Source organism: Tursiops truncatus, chromosome 17 (assembly GCF_011762595.2).
Source record: "Tursiops truncatus isolate mTurTru1 chromosome 17, mTurTru1.mat.Y, whole genome shotgun sequence".
Taxonomy (NCBI): Eukaryota; Metazoa; Chordata; class Mammalia; order Artiodactyla; family Delphinidae; genus Tursiops; species Tursiops truncatus.
In genome coordinates, this window is record NC_047050.1 from 72728281 (window position 1) to 72748183 (window position 19903).

The 19903-nt window shown below is 39.1% G+C and overlaps 1 long non-coding RNA gene across 1 annotated transcript in view; it reads right to left on the minus strand.

Moving 5' to 3' along the window:
• Positions 1–12553, minus strand: part of LOC141276876 (uncharacterized) — a 249462-nt gene extending 236909 nt beyond the window's left edge. The window contains exon 1 of the long non-coding RNA XR_012327127.1: positions 12522–12553. This is a non-coding gene — a long non-coding RNA (uncharacterized lncRNA). The remainder of the gene's footprint in view (positions 1–12521) is intronic.
• Positions 12554–19903: the final 7350 nt, after the last annotated feature.

Genomic DNA, 19903 nt, shown 5'->3' on the forward strand with positions numbered 1-19903 from the left:
AGATAGTCCATGCATATGGAAAACAAAAGAAAGCTGGATAGCAATACCCATATCAGATAAAATAGACTTTAAAATAAAGAATGTTACAAGAGACAAGGAAGGACACTACATAATGATCAAGAGATCAATCCAAGTAAAAGATATAACAATTATAAATATATATGCACCCAACACAGGAGCACCTCAATACATAAGGAAACCGCTAACAGCTCTAAAAGAGGAAATCGACAGTAACACAGTAAAAGTGGGGGACTTTAACACCTCAGTTACCCCAATGGACAGATCATCCAAACAGAAAATTAATAAGGAAACACAAGCTTTAAATGACACAGAAGACCAGATAGATTAAATTGGTATTTATAAGACATTCCATCCAGAAACAGCAGGTTACACTTTCTTCTCAAGTGTGCACGGAACATTCTCCAGGATAGATCACATCTCAAGTCACAAATCAAGCCTCAGTAAATTTAAGAAAATTGAGATCATATCAAGCACCTTTTCTGACCACAAGGCTATGAGATTTGAAATGAATTACACGGGAAAAAACATAAAAAACACAAACATGGAGGCTAAAACATACATTACTAAATAACCAAGAGATCACTGAAGAAATCAACGAGGAAATCAAAAAATACCTAGAGACAAATGATAATGAAAACATGACAATCCAAAATCTATGGGATGCAGCAAAAGCAGTTCTAAGAGGGAAATTTATAGCTATACAAGCCTACCTCAAGAACCAAGAAAAATCTCAAATAAACAATCTAACCTTACACCTAAAGGAAATAGAGAAAGAAGAACAAACAAAACCCAAAGTTAGCAGAAGGAAAGAAATCATAAAGTTTAGAGCAGAGATAAATGAAATAGAAAAAAAAAACAATAGCAAAGATCAATAAAACTAAAAGCTGGTTCTTTGAGAAGATAAACAAAATTGATAAACTATCAGCCAGACTCATCAAGAAAAAGAGGGAAAGAACTCAAATAAATAAAATTAGAAATGAAAAAGAAGAAGTTACAACAGACACCACAGAAATACAAAACATCCTAAGAGACTACTAAAAGCAACTCTATGAAAATAAAATGGACAACCTGGAAGAAATGGACAAATACTTAGAAAGGTATAACCTTACAAAACTGAACCAGGAAGAAACAGAGAATATGAACAGACCAATCACAAGTAATGAATTTGAAACTGTGACTAAAAATCTTCTGACAAACAGAAGTCCAGGCCCAGATGGCTTCAGAGGTGAATTTTATCAAACATTTAGAGAAGAGCTAACACCCATCCTTCTCAAACTCTTCCAAAAAATTGCAGAGGAAGGAACACTCCCAAACTCATTCTATGAGGCCACCATCACCGTGATACCAAAACCAGACAAAGATTCTACAAAAAGAGAAAATTACAGACCAATATCACTGATGAATACAGATACAAAAATCCTCAACAAAATACTAGCAAACAGAATCCAACAACACGTTAAAATGATCATACACCATGATCAAGTGGGATTTATCCCAGGGATGCAAGGATTCTTCAATGTACATAAATCAATCAATGTGATACACCTATTAACAAATTGAAGAAGAAAAACCATATGAACATCTCAACAGATGCAGAAAATGCTTTTGACAAAATTCAACACCCATTTATGATCAAAACTATCCAGAAAGTGGGCATAGAGGGAACCTACCTCAACATAATAAAGGCCATATATGACAAACCCACAGCAAACATCATTCTCAGTGTTGAAAAACTGAAAGCATTTCCTCTAATATCAGGACCAAGACAAGGATGTCTACTATCTCCACTGTTATTCAACATAGTTTTGGAAGTCCTAGCCACGGCAATCAGAGAAGAAAAAGAAATAAAAGGAATACAAATTGGAAAAGAAGAAGTAAAACTGTCACTGTTTGCAGATGACATGATACTATACATAGAAAATCCTAAAGATGCTACCAGAAAACTACTAGGGCTAATCAATGAATTCAGTGAAGTTGCAGGATACAAAATTAATGCACAGAAATCTCTTGCATTCCTATACACTAATGATGAAAAATCTGAAAGTGAAATTAAGGAAACACTACCATTTACCACTGCAACAAGGAAAATAAAATACCTAGGAATAAACCTACCTAGGGAGACAAAAGACCCGTATGCAGAAAACTATAAGACACTTTTGAAAGAAATTAAAGATGATACCAACAGATGGAGAGATATACCATGTTCTTGGATTGGAAGAATCAACATTGTGAAAATGACTATATGACACAAAGCAATCTACAGATTCACTGCACTCCCTATCAAACTACCAATGGCATTTTTCACAGAACTAGAACAAAAAATTTCACAATTTGTATAGAGACACAAAAGACCCCGAATAGCCAAAGCAATCTTGAGAAAGAAAAACGGAGCTGAGGAAATCAGGCTCCTGGACTTCAGACTATACTACAAAGCTATAGTAATCAAGACAATATGGTACTGGGACAAAAACAGACATATAGATCAATGGAACAGGATAGAAAGCCTGGAGATAAACCCACGCACCTATGGTCAACTAATCTATAACAAAGGAGGCACGGATATATAATGGAGAAAAGACAGTCTTTTCAATAAGTGGTGCTAGAAAAACTGGACAGCTACATGTAAAAGAATAAAATTAGAACACTCCCTAACACCATACACAAAAATAAACTCAAAATGGATTAGAGACCTAAATGTAAGACCAGACACCATCAAACTCTTAGAGGGAAACATAGGAAGAACAGTCTTTGACATAAATCATAGCAAGATCTTTTTTGATCCACCTCCTAGAGTAATGGAAATAAAAACAAAAATAAACAAATGGGACCTAATAAAACTTCAAAGCTTTTGCAAAGAAGGGAAACTACAAACAAGACAAAAAGACAACCCTCAGAATGGGAAAAAATATTTGCAAACGAATCAACGGACAAAGGATTAATCTCCAAAATATATAAACAGCTCATGCAGCTCAATATTTAAAGAAACAAATAATCCAATCCTAAAACGGGCAGAAGACCTAAACACACATTTTTCCAAAGAGGACATACAGATGGCCAAGAAGCACATGAAAAGCCTCTCAACATCACTAATTAATAGAGAAATGCAAATGAAAACTACAATGAGGCATCACCTCACACCAGTTAGAATGGGCATCATAAGAAAATCTACAAACAACAAATGCTTGGAGAGGGTGTGGAGAAAATGGAACCCTCTTGCACTGTTGGTGGGAATGTAAGTTGTACAGCCACTATGGAGAACAGCATGGAGGTTCCTTAAAAAACTAAAAATAGAATTATCATATGACCCAGCAATCCTACTACTGGGCATATACCCAGAGAAAACCATAATTCAAAAAGACACATGCACCCCAATGTTCATGGCAGCACTATTTACAATAGCCAGGTGATGGAAGCAACCTAAATGCCCATTGACAGATGAATGGATAAAGAAGATGTGGTACATATATACAATGGAATATTAGCCATAAAAAGGAACGAAATTGGGTCATTTGTAGATACCTGGATGGATCTAGAGACTGCCATATAGAGTGAAGTAAGTCAGAAAGAGAAAAACAAATATCGCATATTAACGCATATATGTGGAACCTAGAATAATGGTACAGATGAACAGGTTTGCAGGGCAGAAATTTAGACAAAGATGTAGAGAACAAGCGTATGGACACCAAGGGGGGAAGGCAGCAGTGGGGTGGGTGGGGTGGGGGTGGGATGAACTGGGAGATTGGGATTGACATGTATACACTGATGTGTATAAAATAGATGACTAATAAGAACGTGCTGTATAAAAAAATAAATAAAATAAAATTCAGAGAAAAAAAAAGCCCAAGTATTGCCCAACCAGTTATATTAATTGATAGTGATAGTACTCCTAATTTGATACCATAGAAACCATGTTGTGAAATCATATATTTTTCTCAGTTTTAAGGGAAAAAAAAAAGAAAATCCCAGAGTCAATAACAAAAACAACAACAAAAGTCCTGGAACTAATAAGTATATATAGCAAGATTATAGGATTCAAGGTTAATATAAGAAAACTAGATTCCATTCTCACATATTACCAATGAATGATTAGTAAGTGAAGTTTTTTAAAAATACCATTTATAATGCACAAAATAAAACCGAAAAAAAAAGGTAAAAGTTCTTAGGTAGAATCAGGGCCCAGGAATATCAGGGCACCTGAATGCTCAGGTCCTCTCCTGCTGAGAGCAGGGTTGGTTCCACCATCAGTTATGGCAATGGTTAGATCCAAGTTTCATGAATCAGATGCAAGGTGGCAGGTTCTTAGAGGCTATAGTTAATAAAACGATGGGGACTTCCCTTTGAGAGAAGGAAGGAAGAGTTTTAAAAGAGAAAGTCTTGGAGCTCCCATGTCTTGGTCATAGGGTTGTCTTTACTGAAAAGTACATAGAGATTTAGATGAGACTTGGAAAAATCATCTTGTGGGACTGAGGAGAGATGAGAAGTGGAGTAAATAAACGCACATTTTATCTCTGCTCAGCCAACAAGCGGCTGAGTGACTTTAATAATATTCTAATATACATATTTATCATGGTCGATTGCCATTCTCCTGGTGACAGACATCTGAGTTATTTTGTGTTTGGGCTATTATGAATAAAGTTACTAAAAGCAAAAAATTAAAAATAAAATGAATTTTAAAAAGATCAGAGTAGACTATGGATTATAATTCTTCTTTCACTCCTACCAGTGAGCTCATATCCCAGTTATAACTTTACATAATGGTGATTCATAACCAAGTCAGGATCTCATTATAGCTTGGAAACCTGATCATTTTCCATTGACTTATCCAGTATATAAAAAAACAGAATTTCTCCTTTGCATTTTCTTCAACTATTTTCCCAAGAGAAACTGAGTTACCTCATGACAGTATACCTAAATATGAGGAAATCTATTTTCTGGTGAAGTGCAATGGCCATAGCAGTAGATCTGATTTCTTAATTCCTAATTTATGCAATTTGATAAGTTCAATACTGTCTGATAAAGTCAACAGACCATCAGTTTGTTCTACTACAGTACATCTCCTTAAGCATTTTTCTTGACTTCTACTTGTCCTCTAGAAATATCCCTTCTAAATGCATAGTTGAATCTTCTCTGAGAGTTTTTTAATCTAATGCCATTGTTTTATTTGCATATTTCTGAAAACTCTAATTATAGATCATTTTCTTCAAACTGTTCATCTAAAAACTAAAAATTATAGCCTAATGGAAATTGGACTTAGTGTTTTCATATTGCTTTTCATCTTAGGGACATGGCATTCTTATTAAATGCCATTCCTATTGTTCCTCAGCATACTATCGATCTTATTGAGTGTTAATTTATTCTTCTCATTTTCCAAAGCACTAAAGAGATACATAAAATCCTGTGGATTTAGGCCACTTGCCTGGACAAAATAGGTTTATTCTTTATTATAGTACTTCTTGATATAGGCCAATAAGAATGTCCTCTTGATGCCTTCTTGTTTTTATTTGAGCCCACAACATATAAGAGGTTAAAGAAGTTGTGTGGCCTTTATATGACATTTGTAGTCAGTTCAGATAACTGTACAGTTGGATGTTAGAAAATATTTACTCTGAGCCTCAATAACAAAAAGTTTGAAAGTTTATTACAATATTTAAGAAATATTACAAGACTACCTCATACTTTTTAATGATGCAGATAAAGGATTGGTGAGGCTGAAATAAAGTTACTTTTATAAGCTGTCAGCTTTAGAAGTTAATAAAATGTGTTTTCCAGAGTATGAATTCAATTTGGATTTTAAAATGTATTTTAAATGTGTAAGTATATCTGTTTCCAAGATTTGTTGTAATTAATACAAAGCCATAAACCTTCAGGGAGATCACATTACCAACTGTAGGAGTCTGGTCAAAGACCACATCCTTTCTGAGCCTATGACTACTAAATGTAAATTAGCATATGAATTAAAATGAATTGTCTTTTTATGCATCTAGAATATATGTATTTATCTATCTGACCTATCATTTGCATATATATTTATCTAATCATCTACCATCTTTCAGTTATTTATCTATATAATCTCTATATACATACGTTGTATCTGGGATATAGTTGGGGTTCTCAATAAATGTAGCTATTCTTCATCTAACTTAGGGGTGGTTGATTTGGAGGTAGGGCAGAGTAATAACATAAAAAAAAAACAGACTTACAGTCAGAGAAGTCCTGGAGTACCCAAAATATTAGCAAGGAAAACCTTTAAAAGTTACTTCTCTGCTCAGTTACTCCTTCACCCTTATTTCCCCACTTAACTGCTGATTTTCTATCACATCTCATGGCTAAAATGACATCCTCTGAGAAGTTTTCTCTTACCAACCCATTGGAATCAAGTGCCCCTTCCACTGTATTATATTGATTTGTTCTTACTTCTTTGTTCGTTCTTATCAGTTTGTGCTCATACCACAGTCTGATGAAATCATCTGTTCTCTATGCTACTACTAAACCACCTAAACAATATCTACCTCTCTTATTCATTTATATGTTCATTTTATATGTAATTCAAGTAATATTTCTTTACAATAACTTGCTTTCAGATAGTTTTCTTAGTGTTCGGAATAGAAAATAAATCAGACAAGGATATTGCCCTTATGTAGTTACAGTACATTAGAAAGATCCAATCACATAATCACATAGTGACGTTTGAGCTGAGTCTTGAAAGACAAGTAGGTGTTTGCTTATCTGAGAGAGAAGATAAATGGTCCTCATAGAAAGAGCAGCAGGAGCAAAAACATCAAGGGATAAAACACCCGGCCACTCTTTTCTGCATCTTTGGAATCATTTACAATGCCTACAGTATTGGTGGTAATCAAAATTTTTAATGAATAAATGAAGGCAAGAATGATTTCTGTAAAAATACTTAGCAGAGTGCCAAGATTTTATAAAACCTCAATAAATTAAATAAATTCTACATATCAATTAGAACTAATTTGAGAGTGAAGAAACAGGAGAAATTTTAACTGAGGCATTAAAAATACCAGCTGGTGAGTTTATAGATGACCCTAAACACTGCTGTAAGGATTAGCAACTGCACATTTCATTCATTTCCATCTTTTGAGAGGCAAAAATTCTTTTGCCTTATTGTCTCCCAATAATGGAGTTTCCACTCATGAATTAACAGAACAGGTGAAGAAATGCTAATACAAGGATAAGGGGGATTTTAAATTCTGTGGTCTCCAAGAACTTCTCAGCAGTCGACCTCCATAGACTATTTTCTTATTTTTCTCAAGTCCATGTCTTGCCTTTCAATTATTACTCAGATTGATGTCTTCTGATCTCATGCTCTATCACACCCCAAACACAACCTCTCCCAAACTCGTCTCATGGCCCTCTTCTTCCACTCTTTGCTCTTTATTTCCTATCCTCCAAATTCGTATGTGACTTCTCTACTTACAATATAATTAACTAGAGATGGAGCCTTTGTACACTGGGGTTCCTGGGAGTGGAGCCTTCACAGTCTAGTCCTAGGCAGTCTCGGCCTCACTGGTTTGGGGTCCCAATCTGTCCCTCTCTCACCTCATTCTTGCGGTTGCAATCACTTTTCTTTATCTCATTTGTTTATCTTAAAGCCCTAACCTTGTTACTGGCATAACACATTTAATTTCTACTAATTAATATCCTTGGTAATAGGAGAGATTATTCTTGAAATAGTGCCTAAGAATGTGAGCACTTGTTTTTGAATCCTGCTTACTCCACGTAGTGAGGGAGCACAGGTAAATTTCTTATCTATAGAATGGAGACAGAGTATAATCTACTTTATTGGATAGTTAGGAGGACAAAATGCAATATTACATGTAGAGCTATTCCAGGAGACCCACTTAAAACGCCTCATTATCAGCTTAAAGCCTCCCTAACACCTACCATATAGTTAATTACTTTCTTTCCCCTCTTATGGGAAAAAAATAAATATGAATTAAAACCATTTGTGACTTTTAACTATTTTTCTTAAAGATATAACAAGATCTTTGTATTTTTTTCTCAGAAAGATACCATTTCAAAAACTGTTACTAATAGCCCTGAGAATTGTTTTGGAATTCAGGTTTTTTTTCCAGCTGTGGGAGGGAAAAGGTAGGAGGGTAATATTTAAACTGGGAATGGTTCATATCCTACACTAATCTTTTTGGGACTGTTATATTTGGGATGCAGTTTGATATGTTGAATTGCCTGCATCTATGATTCTGGCAGGGGCTAGGGAAACAAAAATGTGTTCCCAAACCTTTAAACCAGGTTTGTCTTGCTTTCAGTCTTTTATTAAGGCAACTGTCCCCCGTCCCCTGCCCAAACTACTAAATGGTAGTACATTCTGGTATAAGTTACAGAAATATGTTTTACAATAATGAAAATGATAATGGCGATGATGATGATAAACATTAATGTAGAATTTGTTTTCATTTTAAAGTATTAGCTTATCCATCTAATGTCTTAATAATATGGATATTTTGAAGTATGTATAAAACCCAAATACCTTGACCCACATGAATCCTTTCTATACCTAGACCTATTACCCTCTTATTGGTAGAGCCTGGTAGAGGTCCCTGAAACTCCATTTGTGGGTTGGGGCACCCAAAGAAGATACCAATTTATAACAAAATTTTATTTCTTTGGCCACTAGACATCCCCCTAAATTAGTTCCAGCCTGAGTGTCTTAACTATAAATCCAGCTGACAAAATGTAATTATAACCACATGGATTGAATTTATGTTTAAAATATGAGCATATGACTCCTCAAGGACCTGCAGGCAAGTTAAAAAAATACTCAACCTTTTCTCTACTTTTAGCTGCACTACATCCATCTGGATTGGAATATGCTGTAAAATTGAACCCTTCCTCTTTAGCTAAGTGTTCTCTTCTTTCCTCCATCTCTGCTCTTACTTTTTCTTTTAAATTTGGCCCAGAGAAGGTAGGAAGCAGCATTAAAGGTTGCTAGTATTTTCCCAGTTCATGGAGTCAGGGCTGTGTTCTCCAGGAGCTTTGGGTATGGCTGCTCCATTCCAGGGGATACCATATACATAGACCATGATCTACCATGGACTCATACAAGGTGTGGCTCTGGATTGTTCCTTGGGTCAAGAGTTCCTCTCCCTATTTTAACTCTTTTGTTGTTGTTGTTGAGGGACTCTACTTTGAACTTTACTCCTAGGAACAGAAAGTAAGTTCATAATTAGATTAACCTAACACTTCTATATGAACAAGGATTGGATTGGATCCAACAGATAACCAATAAGAATCAATTATTTATTTATTTAATCATTCACACAATCATCCAAACATTTATTGAGGTTTGCAGTGCTTGATATAGAAACCAGAAAGGGAATAAAACAGACATAAAGTCTGCCTTCACAGAGCCTATAGTTTACTGGTAGAGTCTGATGTTAATCAGACGTACAAAACTTTGTAATAAAAAAATGTATTATAAATTTCTAAAAAAATCAAAAGTGGACAGTGCATATCAGAAATCAGATCTGGTCTGTAGGCATCATGGAGGGCCTTCCAGAAGAATTTAAGAGTTGAATTGAGATATGAAGATGAGTAGGAGTTGATAAATTCAGACAGAGAGACAGAGGGAATTGCATGGCCAGCTTGTAAAAACTGAGGAAAGTCGGCCTGACAACACACAGTGAGCAAGGAGGAATGCATAGAAGCAGATGAGGCTTGAAAAGTCCCCATTACTCAAAAGGCCAAACTAAGGATTGTGGCCATTGTGATAAGGAGCAGTGGGGAGCCCTTCAAAGGTTTTAAGGAAATAAATGTCACAGCTATGTTTGCATTTTTAAAAAATCACTCTGCCTCTGTTGAGAATCAATTGAGAATTAAGAGTGGATCCTGGAAAAGTTAGGAAACTATTGCAGTATTTAACAAAAGAGATGTAGACAGGAAGGTAATGGTCATGATCTAGCATGGATTCTAGATTTCTCTGGGTTTTAAGGAGAAATTCCTGAGATCTCTCCCACCCCACCCCCATCTCCATCTCCACATCTTTTCCTTTCTTGCCCATCACACATCTCTTATAAGCTATCTTCCAAACTCACATTGACTCCCTTTCTTCATAGAATATAATCTCAACACTGCTCATATATTTGGATAACTACTAGCTATACTTGTAATATAATATTGCTGGTCAGTTACTGGAGGTGGATACCTCTCTCAAGTTGAACCTTAAAGATTATATTTCTTAAATATTTGGACTTCTAATTCAGAGGCATGAAATCTTGAAGTTTGCTGAAATTGAAGTTTTGGTACTTTACAGTCAATATCTTTTTTTATGATACTCTGATTGTTTTCTCAAAAGAAGCTTTACAAAATATATAAAGATAAATGAACTGTACTTTTGAAATATTGAGAATGGGATTTCTTTCTCATGACAACAGTACTTCAGTTGTCACACTAAAGATTTACTGTTATTTCTATTTTGTGAAGAACAGAAAAATTGCTCATGTGGGCATCTGGTTGTTCAAATGTGTTTAATATCATTGTTGGTCACTGAGTTGACCTATCTATGTTTTGTTGTTTTGTTCCATTTTGGTTGATTTTATTTTGGACTGTGATATTAAAATACTGCATAATATATAAAAGCATCCAGTGACACATAAATTTAAACATTGGAAAGAGTTTTATATTGATAAAGTGGAAGTCAATATTACTGAAAATAAAATTTGGAATATTTTGAGTGTCACAATATAATTTTAAGGTATGATTATCATTCTTCATAAAATAATTGATGCCCAGGCATCCTATAAATCTTTTGTGTACATAATTATCTTTGTAACATTGGCCTTAAATGTACCCCCCCAAACTGAAATGATTTCAGATGTTTTATATTCCAGTTCAATATTTATATTCTTAAGCCTTATGAATTTCAAAATTATTTGTTTTCTCACAGTATGTTTATACCCATAAACATTATACCAAAGTTAGCGATTTTATTGTTATATACATTGTAATTACCAAGATCATATGGTACAATAATCTTGGTAAAATTAACCATGGTAAAAATAACAATGATAAAATTAACTAAAGGGAAGATAAAGAAAGGTGTTAGGAAACATCATTTTATGATCTGAAATTCTAAGTATCCTAATAGTCACAATGGGGTTGTCTGTGTGTGTTTGTGTGTGTGTGTGTGTGTGTGTGTGCGCGCGCGCGCGTGTAAAATATTCAAGATAATTCATTTTCAATTCTGAAGCTTCTGCTAAGCTCAGTTAATTGTATTTTGTCATAATAGGGCAGTGATTTCCTTTTTTTTTTTTGTAGCAGTAGCATCTCTTTTGGACAAAATCTTATTTGAATCAGTGTTAAAATGGATAAACGTGGCTTTACTTTGGCTTGAGCAGGATGGGTGTCCCTAAGCCTGTTCTCTTGATGCTTATCTCATTGAAACTTTGTGTAACCAGTAGGTTTCTGAAGATCTTTTTGGAAGAAACCATTTTATAGACAACAATAGGGCAAGAAAAAGCTTCTACAATGGAAACATGAGACTTAACTGCATAACTTATTAATCAATCGTGAACGAGTCATAATCTGAAACAATATTTTCATTTGTAAAATGGAGATGATGATAAGTAATTCAATAAAATGAATGTCAGAATGGTGATTGGCAAGCAGCTGGTGCTCAGCAACTCACTTGCCCACAAATTTGTCTCCAGATGCTTGTAATCATGCATCACAAACTGGCTTCTGCAGCGCTAATACGTAGATTAGCACCCAGTGCATCTATGATGGAGCACACATGGGATCAATTCCTTTGGAAAGGATAAGAAGGAAGTGGATAGAGCAAAGGGAAAAGTTGAGTTTCTATGAGGTTCCAACAAAGACACTGTCTAACCGTAGGAAGAGCTCGGGAACAAAATGGCTCAGCAAACGTCCCATATCGAGCCAAAAAGGCTGGGCATCTTATACCCATGCCACTCGTCCAACGACACAGGACACTCCAGGTAGGGTGTGACCACCTCCCTGGGACTTTTAAATCCTCCTTCTACTGTCTGCCCTGGCAATTCAGATATTTAAATTTCATATAACATGAAAGCACTTGTTTTTCAAGTGCTTCTAGGAACCAGCCTAGTATCAAGTTTGAACCATCTCCTAGGGTCTTTGCCAGAGTATTAAAACTTCTATCTTGGAAGAATGCTCCAAAATTAAAAAACAAACAAAAAACTCTCCATTATCCGATACTGCTTCCTAGTCCCCTACAATAACCACCCTCAGAGTCCATATGCCTTCTGTGCATACACCTCCTAGCTGCTGTCAATTCATGCTGGCTAAGTCTTACAGCTCCTTGGGGATATAGTCCCTTTCTTCTAGTAACAGACCCAATATGCTCCTGGCTGGATTATTCAGTGGTTTAAGACTAGGTAGAGACTTAGTATCCTGTAAGAAAAGTGGGGACAGCTCCTGGATAGAGGGTTGTATTGAAGGACAGAAACATCTTAATTATCTTTAAAAAACAGTAGGGTACTCACTCTTAATAGGACACGGTGGACCACTTCAGACGACTCATACACTTCAGGTGAATCTGGAAATTCAAGATCCTAAGGTCATAGAATCCATATGTCCCCATCTCAAATGTTAAAAGTTTCATTCTTTCTCAATCAGGGTCCTTAGCTTGTGCCTTGGTTGGTAATAAAACATCCTTTGGCACTTGGTTATCTGATAATTAAGTGCCAGTACTTGTCTTCGGCTTTCTCTAAACTTCCAATGCAGAAGAGCTTATTTTCATGGTACAAAGGAGACCCTATGGCTTTCACTCATGGCTTTCAGCCTCTCCCTTGCTGTCTTTTGTTTTTTATTTTTCCTCTGGATCATTCATGAAGTCTCCAAACAGCCATCCAGGTCTGCTTTCCTTGCTACTATTTCTCCCCAAATTCTCCAATGGCTGAAACACTGTATCAAGGAGTGCATGTGCTCCCACAGATATAATAATATCCCAATTCATGACCAGTGACAGTCTGAGCAACTGGACCACCACAGTACCCAGGGACAGAACGTGCTCCCCCTAACACCCCTGATGGAGTCCTCACTGCCAGCCAAGCGATGAGGGATGCATCTACAACACCCCATCTTCCTGCCTGCGGTCTAGACTCCTAGCACCGACGTTCCCTGCCTTTATTCTCTGAGGCAGAGTTAATCATGCAGCGCATTTACCAGGTGGTGACTTTCTTTTTTTCTTAAACTTTAAAGACAGCATTTTTAGTCTTCTTTTCAAAGCAATCCAATTTGAAAACGACTCGAGGCGAAGAGCAGGAAGAACATGAAACCTTCCAGCAGACCGCGCCGGACAGACAGGAGGGAGGCTGAGCAGGTCGGCGACTCCACGTCAGATCTGCTCCATCTTGGAAAGGAGGTCGTCACAGATGCGAGTCAGTTCGTTCCTCGTTTTCTTTCGTCTTTTGTTCAACGTTCTCCTCCGGTGAGTGGATGCCCCTCTGCTCTTCCTCGGGCTCACGTGGAAGTCAAGGCCTTCCGGAGGCCTGGCTCCGGGCCTGGACCACCTGCTCGCGGCCAGTTCGAGTTTCTCTTTTGCGCGGGCCTCTCAACTCAAGGCCCTCACACCGAACCCGACCCGCCTCCAGCGCCTCCCGCAGCGCCTCGGCCGGCTCTTGAGACGCAGGGACTCCTTTTACATCGCGTGCACGTCGTTCGGGCCGCCCTGCAGCTCGTCCACGACGGCCCGGGCCCAGGACACGCTGAGTAGGCCCGCCCCGGGGCCTCCCGCCCGCCCGCCCGCCGGGAGCTCCCGTGTAACCGGCGCCGCCGCGTCGCCTCGGGCGGCCTCCTGCGGGCTGAGGGGCGCGTACGCCCGCGCGCAGTCCCAGGAGCTGGTCCAGCCTCCGCTGCAGGGCCGTTTCTTAAACCCGGACGTCCCAGGCCGCCCGCCCCGCCCCCGCGGCCCCACGCCCCCGCGGCCCCACGCCCCCACGCCCCCACGCCGGAAGCTCCATCAGCCCCGTTGGCGCCTGCCCCGGCCTTCCGGGCCGCAGGAGGCGTAGCGCCGGGACTGCGCCTAGAGGTTCTCCGTGGAAGGGGAGGCGCCTCCGCTCCGGGGTGAGTCCCGCGCGGCCCGCCCGCCGCCCCGCAAGCGTCAGCGTTCGGTCATCCGCCTCCTCGGGCCGCTCTCCGCCCAGGTTGGTACCCTCAGCTGCGCGGCGTCGGGGAAGGGAAACCCTGGTCTGGCGGGGTGGGCGCCCATCCCAGCCCCGGCTGTGCCTTCGAGGACCTGGGGCCGGGGCCTCAGCCTCCCGAGGGTCGCGCCACGGGGCGCTGTTTTCGGGACCAGAAGCGTCCTGGGCCGGCCGGGGGGTCCCCGCGGCTCCTCAGAGCGGGAACCAGGCTTGGTTCCAGGGCCGCGCTCCCAGCAGGGTGGGTCTTTTCTAGAAGGAGTGAGAATTAACGTAGTCCTCCAAGGCTTGCTCAAGTCGGCCAGACTTTGGCCTGGAGATGCCACTTGGTTTTCAAGTCGTCCAGGGGTCTGGGGAGAGCTTGAGCCACCCAGGCCGGTCAGAGGCGGGTCTCATGTCCTCTGGGGAGGAGGGGGGGGCGTTGGCATTGGCCAGTGCTCATTTCTGGAGAATTCCATTACTCGTTTTGGTGTCCACCTGTAGAAGGAAGGGGAAGGAAGCGGTTTGGGCAGGGGGAGAAGTTGAGCTATGACGTAAGCCTGAGACCAGCTTCAGCCTGCTCCGCGGGCAGGGCTGGAGCGAAACTGGCTCAGCACAGTTGTCTAGAATGAGCCTGAAATGTCCAAGTCTTTAGACCTCATCGCAGTGAGCCATTCATTAGGTGTGAGTTGCCGCAGAGAGGTGAGCATGCCTGTGGTGTTTATCTACAGCTAAAACAATCTCTTCAAGCAGCTGATAGATGCAGACTGTTGCTGTGACAAGTTCTTCCCTGAAGGGGTACCTGATAGGCACATAACTGCCTGCTGCATCGTGGTTCTGGGATAACTAAACTCGTCCATGGACAGTATACAGACCCAAATTCTGAAATTTCTTATGAGACTATAATAGGCAAATGAGGTTACGCTTGGTAACAACCACTCCCCAAATCAAAACTTTAGAACAGCAAAGTTTTAGTTTTCACTAATGTAACTTATGCATCATGGGTCACAGGGTATCTCTACTTAATATATGTACTTAGGATGGTGGCTAACAGAACAACCACCATCTTGAATGTTGCTGACTACCAGAGGGAAAAGAGAGTTCTGGAAGTTCTCAAACCAGAAATCACATACTCTGGCCAGGAATCCTCAAATGTCACTTCTGTTCGCCAATATTAGTCAGAAAACAATCCCAGTATGTGTTCAGAAGAGAAGAACTAGCCGCCTAATGACTGCCACAGAAACCTCCCTCATCAGATATCTAAGTATGCCTCTCACCTCATTACTTCTAACTTCATTAAAGGCTGCTTCCAAACTCCAGTTATCTTGGTATTTGCTGAATTTTTCATTCTCTCTCATTCCAATATGTATTTGCTTGTGCTCTTCCTCTGCTTTTGCCAAGAAATGGTTTTTGAATCGGTAAAAGAAAAGATTATATTTTCATAAACCAGACTTCTTTCTTTTCATTGGTGCTCTCGTTTTAACTTTGGGATGAGTAATCATGTGTCAAGATATGATCTCAGTCAGAAAAACTATGTATCTTCTTTCATCCTAAAGCACCATTTTTCCTCTAGAGTATCCACATTTCTTACATCCTATATGGCCTGTCTCAGCTTGGGTTTGTGGTTTGTTTTTTTTTTTTTTTAATCCCTAGAGCACCCTTTAATCATTCCACTGTTTAGCTTGAAGCAATTATTTTTTATTCATTAATTAGGCAATTATTAAATACTAAGCAAATAGGAGAAGTCTTAGAATGTTTCATGTGTTTTAATTTACTCTTGTTTTATTTGAGGTTTTAAAGATGAGATTTATCTTATAATTACCTTTTCTGCTAATTCAGTGAGAAATAGAGATCATCTGTTGCATAGAGAAAACATTATTAGAAGAAGCCAAGATTTTCTCAGTCCTCCAGACTTAATTAATCCTGCCTGATAATATCACCTAACTTCAATTTCCTCATCTGTAAAATAAGAAGGTTTCACTAGAAAATCTCTAAGGAATAGCTCACAATTAAAATGAAGTGACTCAGGAACCAATTCTCTGAGGCCAGAAATTCCTATATAGAACAATACACTTTCTAAATAATGTCATTGTTGGCTTCCAATCCACTGAAGACTTAAAAAAAAAATCACTGTTCTGTTCTCTGGTGTGTAAAGTTTGTGGGGATAGGAGACACATGTGATATTTAAGTTACAGATTACAAAATAAGCAACATGCTCCAATACTTGGGAATAAATAATCTTTTAAATTACCATAGGGTAAAGACTTACAAGAATGATCCAGATCCTGACATTAGATACTCTCCTGGGATGAGGGGCATGGGAAACTGAGTCTGAAACAGATACAGCCACTAGAATAAATTGCAGTGGTTATGGACAGCAAGTCCACTCTGACATCTAAAACTGACACCACCACAAATGAACAGTCCGAGTAGCATTTTCAACACCTTGATTATCGTGGCTTCTCTACATATAGTTTTAGTAGATAGACTTGTTACTCCATAAATGTCTGTTATTCACTGAAGAAATAATAGGGATATCTGATCAGATAGCACTGCTAAGAATGGGTGTTGAATTTTAATACAGATTTCTTGTGTCTGTGTTGAGAGTATCACATAATTTTTCTCCTTATTTTTAGTAATGTGGAGAATTACCTTGATTCTCTATGGTAACCAAACTTAATTACTGGAATAAATGCAGTTTGTGTTTTATTATATATATTGCTTGTGTATCCCTGAATTCAGCATGATGATGTTTTATTAAAGAGTATGTCATCTGTAGTCATAAAAAAGATTGGCCTATAAGTTTCCACATCGTAGCGTCCTTGTCGTATTTTGGTATCAACGTTATGTTGCATCATAAAATGATTTCAGTCTCTTCCACTTTTCTCAAAGAGTTTATGTAAGATTGGATTTCTTTCTTTTTTAAATGTTTAGAAATATTTATTCCTGACAGCATTCAGGACAGGAGTGATTTTGTTTGGGGAAGAGTAGTCAAGATTCACTATTGTTAATAGATTTCAGACTAGATATTCTGTTAGTTCCTGTGTCAATTTTAAGTTCTTTTGTATAGGAGTTTGTATTTTTATTTAAACTTCAACGTATTGCCATGAAATTATTATTAAACAATATTCTTACTACATTTCTTACGTGTAGGATCTGTATTGATGTATCATTTTGCATTCTGGATATTGATACTGTTTTTCTTTTACTTAGTCTTGCCAGGGTACAGCCAAATTATTAGATTTTTCAATGAACAAATTTTGAGTTTGTTGACTCTCTATTTGTATGTTTTCAGGTCTGGGATTTGGGCAGTTGATCTTTACTTTTTATTAGGGTAACTTCCTTTGTCCTCTTGCTGTTCTGTTCTTTAAAAAAAATTATTAGGATATATAATAAGCAGTACCCTCATTGTCTGCCTGTCTGTTTTGCCTCTATTTTGTTCCTAAGGATGCCGTATGTCATTAATCATCTCCACAGTGCTCAGCAGACCAAGCCTACTTGGCTGCCACTCTGGCCTCTCCTGGACTTCTGGTTAACTACTTCCACCTGGCCTCTGTTGCTTCATGGTACCATCATCCTCGTTTTTATCAGTGAACCCAGCTCTGTGACTACCCCTCCCACCGTTAGCTCTGGCCTGCAGGGCAAGGCTACCACTGCAATTCTCAGGGACTCTAGGGCTTCTCTCACCGGCACCTTCTGGATGAGTCTTCTGGGTTTCCCCACCGTGCTGGGGGCAGGGGGAGGTCATTTGATGTCATCATACACTTGAAAATGCTGAATTTTCTCAGCCATTAATCCCTTCCTGAACCATCTGCTATAGAAATTCGGGGATTTCAACTTCACTCACCTTGGGCTATCACTTTCCCAGGCCTCAAGGGACGATAGTTTCTACTAAGCCCTGGAATCCTCGTCAGTGTATTAAGTGAGATATCCTAAGGGAGTGTCCCCAAGTCAGTGAACCCTCCCTTCTCCATCCTGATGTCTTGGCCCTTGTCAAACATTGCAAGGGACCCCAAAGGCTCTGCTGCTGGAGGCTATCAGCTTCCAGCACCCTCGCCGTTGAATGACTAGTTCTCTCTTGAAGGGCTGTCCAAGCTGCATAGTTCCATGAGTGAACCTCGGTTTCTCCAGTGTTATGAAGTGAGCTATTGCCTGGTCTTCAGGCAGTTTGGCAGGAAAAACACGATAACTGAAGTGTAGAAAGATAGGTAATGTGTAATCACACACAGTTGACCCTTGAACAACGTGGTAAGAATTAGGCGCGCCCACTCTCTGCGCAGTGGAAAATCCCAGTATAATTTATAGTCGGCCCTCTGTGTATGTGGTTCCTTCCTATCGGTTCTGCATCCACAGATGCAACTAACTGCAGATCATGTAGTGCTATAGTATTGAAAAAAATCTGCCTGTAAGTGGACCTGCGCCGTTTAAACTGGTACTGTTCAGGGGTCAACCGTAATTGGAATCGGGATGGGGACTGAGGAATTTGGTGCCAAACAGCCAAGGTAGCCACGTGGATAGTTGAGGAGGATGGGGATGTTAAGGGCTGGTGTTTCCTGATGACCTGGCAGGAAACAAACACTAGCACCAGGTAAGTAGGTAACCAGGGCAGATCTGGGCTTCCCAGGAGGCCTGAGGTAGGAGCAGGACTTCAGCCACGGGGACAGCTCCACATGTACATTGAAACTGGTGGACAGGTCAGTATGCAGGGTAAAAAGTAGCCCTCATCTCTAGAACTGTGAAATGTCTGCAGAAAAGAGGGAAAAGCCCAACATAGTGATATGAAGTGGTGCAAACTTTGAGGGTGAAGGGGAATAAGAAATCTAGTCCTGAAAACTGTAGTAAATGGTAGCATCTGTTTCTTTTACTCCCTTTACCTAAGTTAACTCCTTTTTGAGAGAATTTTCTCCCAGCCAAGGCCAAACATGATTGTACCACTTCTCAAAAGAACATTATCTGCATGAGACATATCCAAGTGGGTTCCTTCCTCCTTTCTCTTTCCCCCTTCTTCTTCCTTCCTTTCTTGCTTACTTCCTTTCTGTCCTTCTTCCTTTGTTTTTCTTTTTTTCTTCCTTTTTCCTTCCCATAGGTCCTGGTGCATCAGTTTCCATTGCTACTGAAATATTTTCATTAAAAAAGTCAGTTTTTAAAATGTTAAAAAATTAATTTTTATATAGGTCGAAGAGAAAGAGGGGGAAAAAAGAGAGAGAGCTAATAATTTTGCCTGCCTTTTTTGACAGAGAGTTTTTGGACAGTGAATTGACAGACACTGGTTTTCCCTAGGGTTCAAAAAGGCAATGTTGTTTTTTCCTTCACTGAAAGTGGTTGGAATTATTATTTACAATCTGAAGAAAGTAAAATGACTTCTTCATATCTGACAGTTTGTCTTCCTTGCTTTTCCTCCAATGTTCTTTCTGCCAGTATTCTCTTTTCAGCTTTTCTTAACATCCTGTACTCATATAGTCTCTCTGAAAGATATCTCAAAGCTTTTCAGCATCATCCTTTTACAGATGAGGAAAGCTAGAGGCCGTAAAATGGCTTCCCCATAGCTATGGAGCTGGTGGAAAGAAAATCTGCTTACTATCGGCTTAACCCACAGCTTGGGTTGTCTCTGTCATGTTTTTGTACTGTTTTATGTTCTGATCTACTTATTTCTTCCAGCTGGTAATTAGAGCCAAGACTCTCAGATCCATGTAAATTTAGTCTTACTTTTTCTGAATCTATTTTTCTTTCATTATTACATATTTTTT